This window comes from Dioscorea cayenensis, unplaced genomic scaffold (assembly GCF_009730915.1).
Source record: "Dioscorea cayenensis subsp. rotundata cultivar TDr96_F1 unplaced genomic scaffold, TDr96_F1_v2_PseudoChromosome.rev07_lg8_w22 25.fasta BLBR01001148.1, whole genome shotgun sequence".
NCBI classification, from domain to species: Eukaryota; Viridiplantae; Streptophyta; class Magnoliopsida; order Dioscoreales; family Dioscoreaceae; genus Dioscorea; species Dioscorea cayenensis.
In genome coordinates, this window is record NW_024087539.1 from 767 (window position 1) to 10,310 (window position 9,544).

The 9,544-nt window shown below is 40.6% G+C and overlaps 1 pseudogene; it reads right to left on the reverse strand.

The window, feature by feature from the left end:
* Window positions 1–3,707: 3,707 nt before the first annotated feature.
* Window positions 3,708–9,179, reverse strand: LOC120255707 (annotated as a pseudogene).
* Window positions 9,180–9,544: the final 365 nt, after the last annotated feature.

Below are 9,544 nucleotides of genomic sequence, written 5' to 3' on the forward strand. Positions count from 1 at the left end.
AAAAAAATAAATAAATAACAGCTTTCCCATTCATGATGTAACAAATATGATAGTTGGCCAAAAGAATCATATGTGAAAATTCAATGAGAAGTGCTAATACCGATCCGGCAGATAGAACGAGGCAATGACTGAGAGTTAATCTTTCACGGGAACAATATCTTGACGATGGACAATAGCCCTCTGAAATCAAGCATATGCCTACAATTTGGGCTAACCGGAGAGGGTTCTTCCTTATTGGGGTTCCCAAATCAGTAGAAGTGATTTAGAACTCAAAAAATTAAGGTCCTACTAAAATAAAGGCCTATGGCATCCATCAGCAATATGTTCTGGGTAAACGACAGACATCTATGAAAGTATTGCTCCACCAGAGAGTTACATTGAATCCAACAAAAAGTGCTATAATTGTTAGTGCCCTCCCTCAAGGCCTCAAGGACGGGAAACAACCAAATGTAATATTAAACCACAAAAGCCTGGAAAGCTCCCACCTTTATGGTAGATAGGATGTCTGAAGTCCAGAATTAAATAGTTCCTAAGGTACTTCGAACATCTGACAAAGGATCAGTCTCTAGACCTGTCCAGGAACAACCTACTGATCTGTTAACAAAACTTCAGTCAGTATTAAACCCTGAACAGACCTATAAAGAAATGATTTGGTGATCACACGATCAGTACACATCTGCCGAGGAGAGTGTAAAGAGAGGTTATCAAATCTCTTCTCAGCATACCATAGTCCAGCAGCAAGCCGAAAATCTCAAAGTGTCTGCCCAAGAGAACCCATCACTATGAATAAACACACAACGAGATGAAACACAATCTCCCAAACCATTGATTCCCCACCCCAAAATAAAAAGAGATAAAGAAACATACCCTTTTATTAGCAAGCAGAAACAAGCAACTGAACGATTCTACTTCATTGAGATTGAGTTCACTACTCAGCTTAGAGCTCAAAACTGCAAAAAAGTCACCACATAAACGCACTATATAGAAACTATGAGGTAAAAAATATTAGGCTAATGGACACCCGAAAAATTAATGGGATAAATTAAGAAGACATGCAATCAACATAAAAGAGAAAATTTTTCACCCAAAAAGTGAACAAGAATCTTACCCACACCTGAATGTCCATGTCATCAAAATTCTCAAGTTAATGTGATTCAACAAAAACATTAGTTGAAAACCAAATTTCAGCAATTCCCCATTACAAACCAGAATCTTACCATCCGAATGTCCATGTCATCAAAATTCAAGATGTAATTGTCAACAAAATACTATCAGAGGTCAAAATTCAAGAACATTAAAGGGATGAATTCCAGAATATACAAAATTAACTTGGTGTGAAAGAAAGAAATTTCACCCAAAAAAAATTTAATAATAATAATAATAATAATAAGAAGAACAAGAATTTTACTATCAGCATCCATGTTAATAAGAGAAATAGGAGGGAGAATCCGAAGTCGAATGGACTGAACCTGAGTTAATGATCAGATGCCTCGCCTGCAGCAAAATCATAAATTACAATAGAAAGAACAAAAGGAAAAAGAAAAAGGAAGGCAGTGTTAATACAAACTGATAGATGTAAGGAGGTTCTGGAGTGGTCAGAGGGAGTGAAACTGACGGTGCAAGAGCTCGGAATGCCGCGCGGGCTCGGAGGTGAGGGGTCATGGGCCAGTTTTGATGATAAAGGAGGAAGCCGTGGCGAAACCATCGAGCTCTCTCCCTGGGGCTCTGAGTAAACTCCTAGCGCCGGTTGTCGAATGAAGTGAGAGAGAATACTAAACTTGTAGTAGTAATGCGCTTTTCGAATCTATGGAAATGAGTAAAGAAAGTACAGGAAGGAGTCAGTAATTAACGCTTATATATAGGGCCTGTGACTGTGTGGCCGTAATAACTATACGACCAACGTCCCTAGTACGGGCCGCGATACACCCGATAGCAAGCAACAGCCTTAAATGTGTATAATTTATAATATGACTCATTCACGATCCAACAACGGCTTGTGATATGGACCACAAATGTCACGCCCATCTCCATCGTATATATATATATATAATTTAAATTCGAATTGACACTTTAACACCAAACAATACATATATATGAAGGGCGTGATACAAATATGAGAGGAAATGAATCATAAAAGTGATTATTAGGAACCAACTAAAATCAAAATAAATAACAATAATGGAAATAACAAAGCAAGCTCCGTATCTGATAGAATCTGATCTTAAACAGAAGTTGAAGCAATGTCTCTGATGAACCTGAATAATATCTATTTACACTATCAGGAGGAAACATATCCTCAACGCCAAAAAACAAAACAATAATAAATAGGATGATTGTAAGTAAGTACAATAAAGGCACCAATCGAAGAAGAAAAGGCAAACTGGGGGAAACGGAACCTGAAGGTACCCGGCAATCAGCACCAAGCCTGACTTGATACATATGATCCGCACTACAAAACATGAATGATGATGATCATTAGTAATCTCTAACTCATTATGCGGAGGCAAATGTTACATAAGATTCATACACATTTCTGTCTTTCAAATCAGCAATGACGCTGAAATATCAGGAGACCTACTGCACTGTCCTTGTTTCTTCCTGGACTCACCAAAGCTCACCTGATCCCTCCTATACTCATTCATTCATCCATTGTTTCATACTGGTATTCACAGTCAAAATGATCAAATCAAAGAAAACACAGAAACATGGACACTATTGTGACTGTCACGACAAACTGAACACCTCCATTGCATAGATTACACACCCTAGGTGACCATCCATCATAAACCAAACGGTGGCATGCACTATAATGATAAGAACAGATACACATACCATCAAAGAGCGATAATGGGTCTGGTGTCCTCCTGAAGTATTTCAGCGTCAGTGGACTTCACCCGTCCGCCACCGTGTTGCTAAGCGCGGGAGCACAGCATCATGTTCGCCATTCTGCTCGGATAGTAGTGTGCACAGGCTGAGAGTGCTGGCAGAAAGAGAGCCACAACCTGCAACCATACAAGAGCTGATGGACATTTCATTTTACATATCGATAAACCCTATATGTAAGTTTGCCCATTTTGTAAATCTTTAAATAAATATCGATTCAGTTTAAATAGATATTAGATAATCAAATTGTACATAATAATAATAAGGCTCCATTAATAACAATATGACTGTAAATGAGTCAACAGGTTAATGAAGGCTGAAGAGAAATGCAGTCCAACCATCTGCCACTCACCACGCCTAACCAAAAAAACTAACTTGTTCTCCATGGTAACAATAATGAAACACTGATTACAAATATCCTCTTGATGATCCATGTGAGCTACAACCTTTCCACACTACGCAGCAGCTCCCCAAGAAATGCATGCATGAGTAAATCAACCACTGTAGCAACTAAAAAGATCTCACCACCGTATTTTATTTTTATCGTCATCGACACAATGTTTCTTGTCAAAATCATCTTGGCTGAGAAGCACCCAATACAAGCTTCTCAACTCCTCATGTGCCGGCTCCAGGCCTGAGGTCGCTTTATACTCCCCACCGCAGTAATTCACATCAGAAGTGTTCTTTACAGCATCTACCACCCACCGCACAAACCCACTGTGATCACGGCCCAAGATCTCCTCGTCAATCCTGTCTCAGGACTGGGTCATCTCTGCTGTAAACTTTCTGGCAATGGTGCATTGCTGTCAATCCATCCTTGGAAATCATTCACAGTGAGTGAAATGTGGATGCTGCTTTTGGGAGGACTCGTCCCATGATATGAAATGCAGGTCATGGTTGACAGTGGTGTTATGGAACTCATCAAAGATCGCAGATGACCGTGGTGCTGAAGCCCCGGGAGGAGAGAGGAAGTTTGCATAGTACTATCAAGACAGTGCGTGGAAGGTTGTCCCATCCCACAGCGCACGCACAAATGAACTGATGGGTAAGCATCATCCATGCGAGCGCTCGTGATACAACATTGCAACAATATCATCACTATTATCCCACATACAAATATCTGCAGCATGCAGTGAAAATCTGACTAGAACAAATACGTAATACAACAATATCCAAAGTACTGACTTCCACTAAAAGATATACCATTCTAGCATGCAATTGACATGATGACATGCAATACAAACTTACCAGTTATATTTCAATTACAAGATGGTGTTAGACTCTTTATCAACAACAAAAGGTAGAAAGATGTGCACTGAATTAATCGCTCTGCAGCCCCATTAACACAAAATGTGCTGCTGCTCACCGTCCACACAAATCCTAAAAGACACAAACACACTTCTCCCATCTCTGCATGATATGCTAATGCGCTGAAATGCATATTGACTACTCCACGATCTTTGCATTTAGAAATATATATATATATATATATATATATAGGTTTTCGTGAAGAAAACAGGATAATTTCCTCCATATGCCCCTCATTCCATAAGACTCTCCTTCAGGTACTCATGGTTAATGATCTCTGGCACTTACATAAGGTCAAAGGCATTCAAAACAACTTTTCGCCTGCATGAAGGTGCCTCGGACTCGTGGCTACAATACGAACAACCAAGGGACATTGAACCATACTTAACATCCTCCAACTTATGGCCATGTCTACGCTCATTGCTGAAATTTTGCACAAGATTACATTCATAATTGAAATGCTCTAGCATTTGCATAGTTAATTGTGATGACATCGGTATAATAGATGGTTAGCTTTAAGTTGCCAACCACTAAACAGTAAACCAACAAAAAGAGACTGCTCAAACACAGTAACACATTATTAAGAACTTCTGAGACTCTAACTGCAAAATTATCCATGAATGGCTTTAGTCTATTTCCCTTTATGCTTGAACAAATCTATTCAGCATTCACTTCTGAAGCATAGCAGAAGATCTCTTCATGCGAAGACCACAACACCTATCAGAATCAACTCAACTGATACCAAGTTGAGATTTTCATCATATCTACTACAAGAAGGATTTGCTATTACAACAAAACTGCTTTCAGAATGCAAGACGCTAATGCTGCAAGTAGTCTTATTAAAAAGCCCGAATTCAAAACAACAAAGATGTGCATTGTACAAGTTCTTTAAGATAGAGCTTTTCAATTGTCAAAGAAGCTAGACCAAAGAGAAGAGACCCATAGCAAGTTTGTTTGATCACATAAACAAGCCGAATTAGGATCTTGAAAAAGAATGAGAACCACAGAAATAACATGATAGAGTAGAAAGAAATAGTTCACCTGTAAAGAGCTTGAAAAGCGTGGGTATGCTCCTTTTCTCAGTAGCCCAGAAAACATCTGATTTGTGCAAACTATAGCCCAGGTCTATGATCACAGGCTTGGCCCTCTGGTACCTGAACATAGACCAAAAATATTATCACAGACGCACACACATATGCAAACAATTAGCACAAGAACACCTTTCCAAAAACAGATATATGATCAGCTTACCCTTCCATCCGATGTCACTCTGTGTGTTCAATGAAAATTCCATTGCCTTGCATAGTTGACAGTGTGTATAGCAGATTCACTCATAATAAAAAGAAAGACAATGAACAGCTGTTATCACCAACACACAAAAAGAAAAAGTTGAAAATCATAAAATAGCTGAAGCCAATTAGTATGAGATGATGACAAGACTCACCATCCCATATTCATCAACACAAACAACATCTATCTATATTAAAGAACCAATACATTCTTTATGAGTGCAATAAATCCAGGCAATGTCATTCCAAAACAGATATTTCTATAGTAGCAGGCATGAAGAGACAAAGGTCAAGAGACCAATCAAAAGTCCAGAATGCGAGGAAAGAGCAAAAACAAGAGGCCAACCAAAAATAGCTCTGATGGTGCTAAATGTTAATGTCATCACACTGATTGCGGAAGCATGTAAAAAGACGCATATAAGCGGAGAAATGAGCATTTAATATATATACATGACTACTTCCTTGGTTATCATCTGTGAAATCGTTCTGAGGCAAAGACATGTAATTTAAGAAAGGATCATCACCCAGTTCAGCAGTTTGAACTCATGGACAGAAAGAAGAAGAAAAAGTGATCACACATAAAACTGGGGAAATCCACCCATCAGAACTTTAACTAGAAGATGATAAAATAATAAAATAACCATTTTTCAGGAACAATTTCCCCCAGTTCTCACCTTCAGGTGACATAAATAAAACATTGTTCAGATAATAGCCATCCCTGTATAAGAAGGTCATATCAAACAACAATAGTGCCTCCAACTTTCGGTCCCACGCCCAAATCACTTCCAAAACCACTAGCAGAAGAGGAAAACAATTTTTCAGTGGAAAACCTCACCATCCTGGGTGACCAGCGGGTAGTCAGACGCGCTGAGATTAATAAACCAATCCCAATCCCTCCCTCCTCAGCAAGAAGTCACGTGGAGCTGTTCAGCAACCATCGTCGGACGGCGATAAGTCAGATTTGCCCGCGTAATCACCCATACATTCTTATATTCTGATAAACTGGATCTCCGCGAATGTCAGGCAGCGAGCTCCAGGCGCTCAGCGGGGCGGCGACCGAGGTCTAAGGTGTAGCACAGCTAGCGGTTGCCCGGGTGGTAGAGGCTTGCAGCGTGCGCTTAATCTACTACGCCCATCGCCAGTGGATCCAGAGATCGGTGTAAGCTAGACGGGGACGTTATTCGCCGGCGGCAGAGGGGGTAGCTGAAGCTTGGACTCGACAAAAAGCGGTGAATCATCGGAGTCAGCAGCGGAGGAACTGATCTGGGAGAAGGATAGGAAAACGAGGGTGTGGCGAAGGGGAGACGAGGAGAAGAGAAGGAAACAGTGATTAGCAGGCAAGAGAGGAGAGGGAAGCAAGAAGTGGAAGCACCCATCGTTTCCCTGCTGCACAATCTCGTTTCCATTGCCGATGGTCCCCTTGCGATGCGAGCTCGAACCACAACGACGACGACGACCACCACCACCACCACGACGACGACCACTATCTCTACTCTATATTCACAAATGGTTGTTGCTTGATAGGGCCACGAAAATCTGCTTTGAGATGTGTGTTCTGTTTTGTTATGAGAGCTTATCTCTAGGCAGAGTTATGCTATACGGTCACCGCACGGCTGTGACTGTGACTAAAGAAGTTGCCTTGTTAGTTGACTAATGCCAGACTTAGCTGACTCCATCCATGATTTGGAAGTTCGGGACCGTTGGCCTAAGATATATGGCAGATAATCATAGCAAAGCTTTCGTAAACCATTTTGCTAAAAGATTATCTTAGTAAATATTGAGATTATATTGATGTTATCTGATGTTTCACTTGCTTTTTGCATAGTTTCATAACAAGTCTTTTCATAAACCATTCCATTATATTTACATGAGCATCAATGCCAGTGTTACTTGTATTTGTATTGTGCAATGTAACTTCATGTGTTACAATTATGAAAAGCAGGAGCTCCACTCATCCAATTGAATATTATTATTATTATTACATTTTTTTTATATTTATTGAATTTGTTTTTAATAAAGTGAATAAATCAAGAATCATCAACGAAAAATCTAGACAAAAACAAATAAATAACAAGACATGAGATATTGACAAAGAATAACCCAATCACCATGAGTGAAAGCTTCAAAGAACACAAGAAATACAAAAAGGAAAGAGGAAGAAGTATCTTCCACTAGTCAGAAGATGTGGAAAACAAGATAAATTACTGAAAAATAATTAGCAATGATATCGGCTGACTTGTTAGTTGAAGTTGGTGGAGTCGTGAGCCTAAGACTTGAGTTTTTTAAATCCGTAAAGACCATAATGCACTTAATTGTAAGGATATACTCTTCAAAGCAGGATTTGTACATTTCAAAAATTGTATCAATCGAAATAAAAATGGTCAATTTTACAAATAATGAAAAGAGTTTAATGCATTTGACCAGATTGCTGGAACAAATAGTTAAGTTGTCCCTTTTGTATGATCTATCTAAAATATTAAATTAAAATAAGTCTCAAATAATACTAATAAGTGAAATGCATACCCTTTAAGCCAGAAATCGCTAAAAACACCCTGCTAGTTTGTAACCCCACCCCTCCTTTAAAGTCTATGTTTCTTTCAAACCCCAAACCTGAATCTGAGTGTGAATCGGAGCGAGTTTCAAATTTTTGGACTTTAAAAATGCCTCAGCATGCGGGAGTCGCAGGGTCACAGCCCATCCTGGCGTCGATTCGAGAGTGAAGTGTGCGCTTGCCTGCGAGGTAACTAGCACGACGTAATTTATCGGAGCCGCTTTTAATTGCTTTTTTCAACTCACGCCTTCACCTTTTCCATTTCCTGGGTCGCCTCCGGATTGCTTTCTACTCGCCAAGCCTCAGAATCGCATTTCATCGCCTTTTCCTTTCCACCTCAGATCTCAAGCGAGAAGTGCCCCGCGCAACTAGCTGGCATTTCATCGCTCTGCAACGGGCCGTATCGAGTATGGTTTTTACGTTAACTGCTCGTCATAAAGAAAGATTTTTCGCTTTCATTTGTTTTTGCGCTCCCCTGCTGCTGGAAGATATCAAGTCTCTCAGGGTGATTTCTACTGGGTTTTGTTAGTCATCAGAGAGATTTCTCGCTAGGGTTTTGTTTTGTTTTCGATTTTCAGATGATCACACCATCGTAAAATAGTCGATCGCTATGATCAGGTAATATTTATAATGTATATTTCCGCTTCGCTTCGATCATGGGTTGCCAGCTTTTACAAACGAGGTCGACGCTAAGAAATGAGATGTTACAGCTTTAACATTTGTTGTCTCCGCTTAAGTATTCTCGCCTCTGCTTAACAAAATGGGTCTCTGCTTAACATTTTATATCTCTGCTTAATAACCGAGAGTTTACCGCTTTAAAAACCTTATATTTCCGCTTAAACTTTTGTCAATACCGCAGTTTGTGATTACGGCGGCTAACCTAGTTAATGGCTGCTGCTATTTGACACTGGCCAGCGAGACCTTTAGCTCGACTGAAAGTTAACACGACCTCGACTAATCGGGAGATTATTCAAGGGACACCGCTTTGCAGCTGCTCATCGAAACTGGAAGCCATATACCAAGAGAGGGCCCTTCTTGATTCTTTCGCAAAGGTACTGACTGGTCGCACCAATAAATTCGGGATCGTGAGAAAGCTCGGCCGAAGCCTCGCACCTCAAGACGCGCTCTCGCTTCGCTCTCAAGGTCATGACTGGCGACGCAGCTGGTCTTCGTAAGAAGAAAATCATGCCGCTCAAGGGCCAGATCTATCAAAGACCTCACGAGAGACACAGAGACTCCATCAAGAGCACCTCCACGCAACTTATCGACGAGGGGGAGAAGAAGATACTTTTGTCAAATCCCCGACGGTGTACCTCAGCGGGAAGCAGCCCTCTTCCCAAATACATCATGCTCGGTTCCCGAACCGATCGCTGATTACGCGATGATCTACCAGCCCATGCTGACTACGCATCGGGCGCAGCGACGTATAAGCCGGCTTTGCATGGAGGATATTCCACAAGCTGACGCCCCGAGCGCAAGATAGATGCGCCGGAAGAAGCACTCAACACTGTGG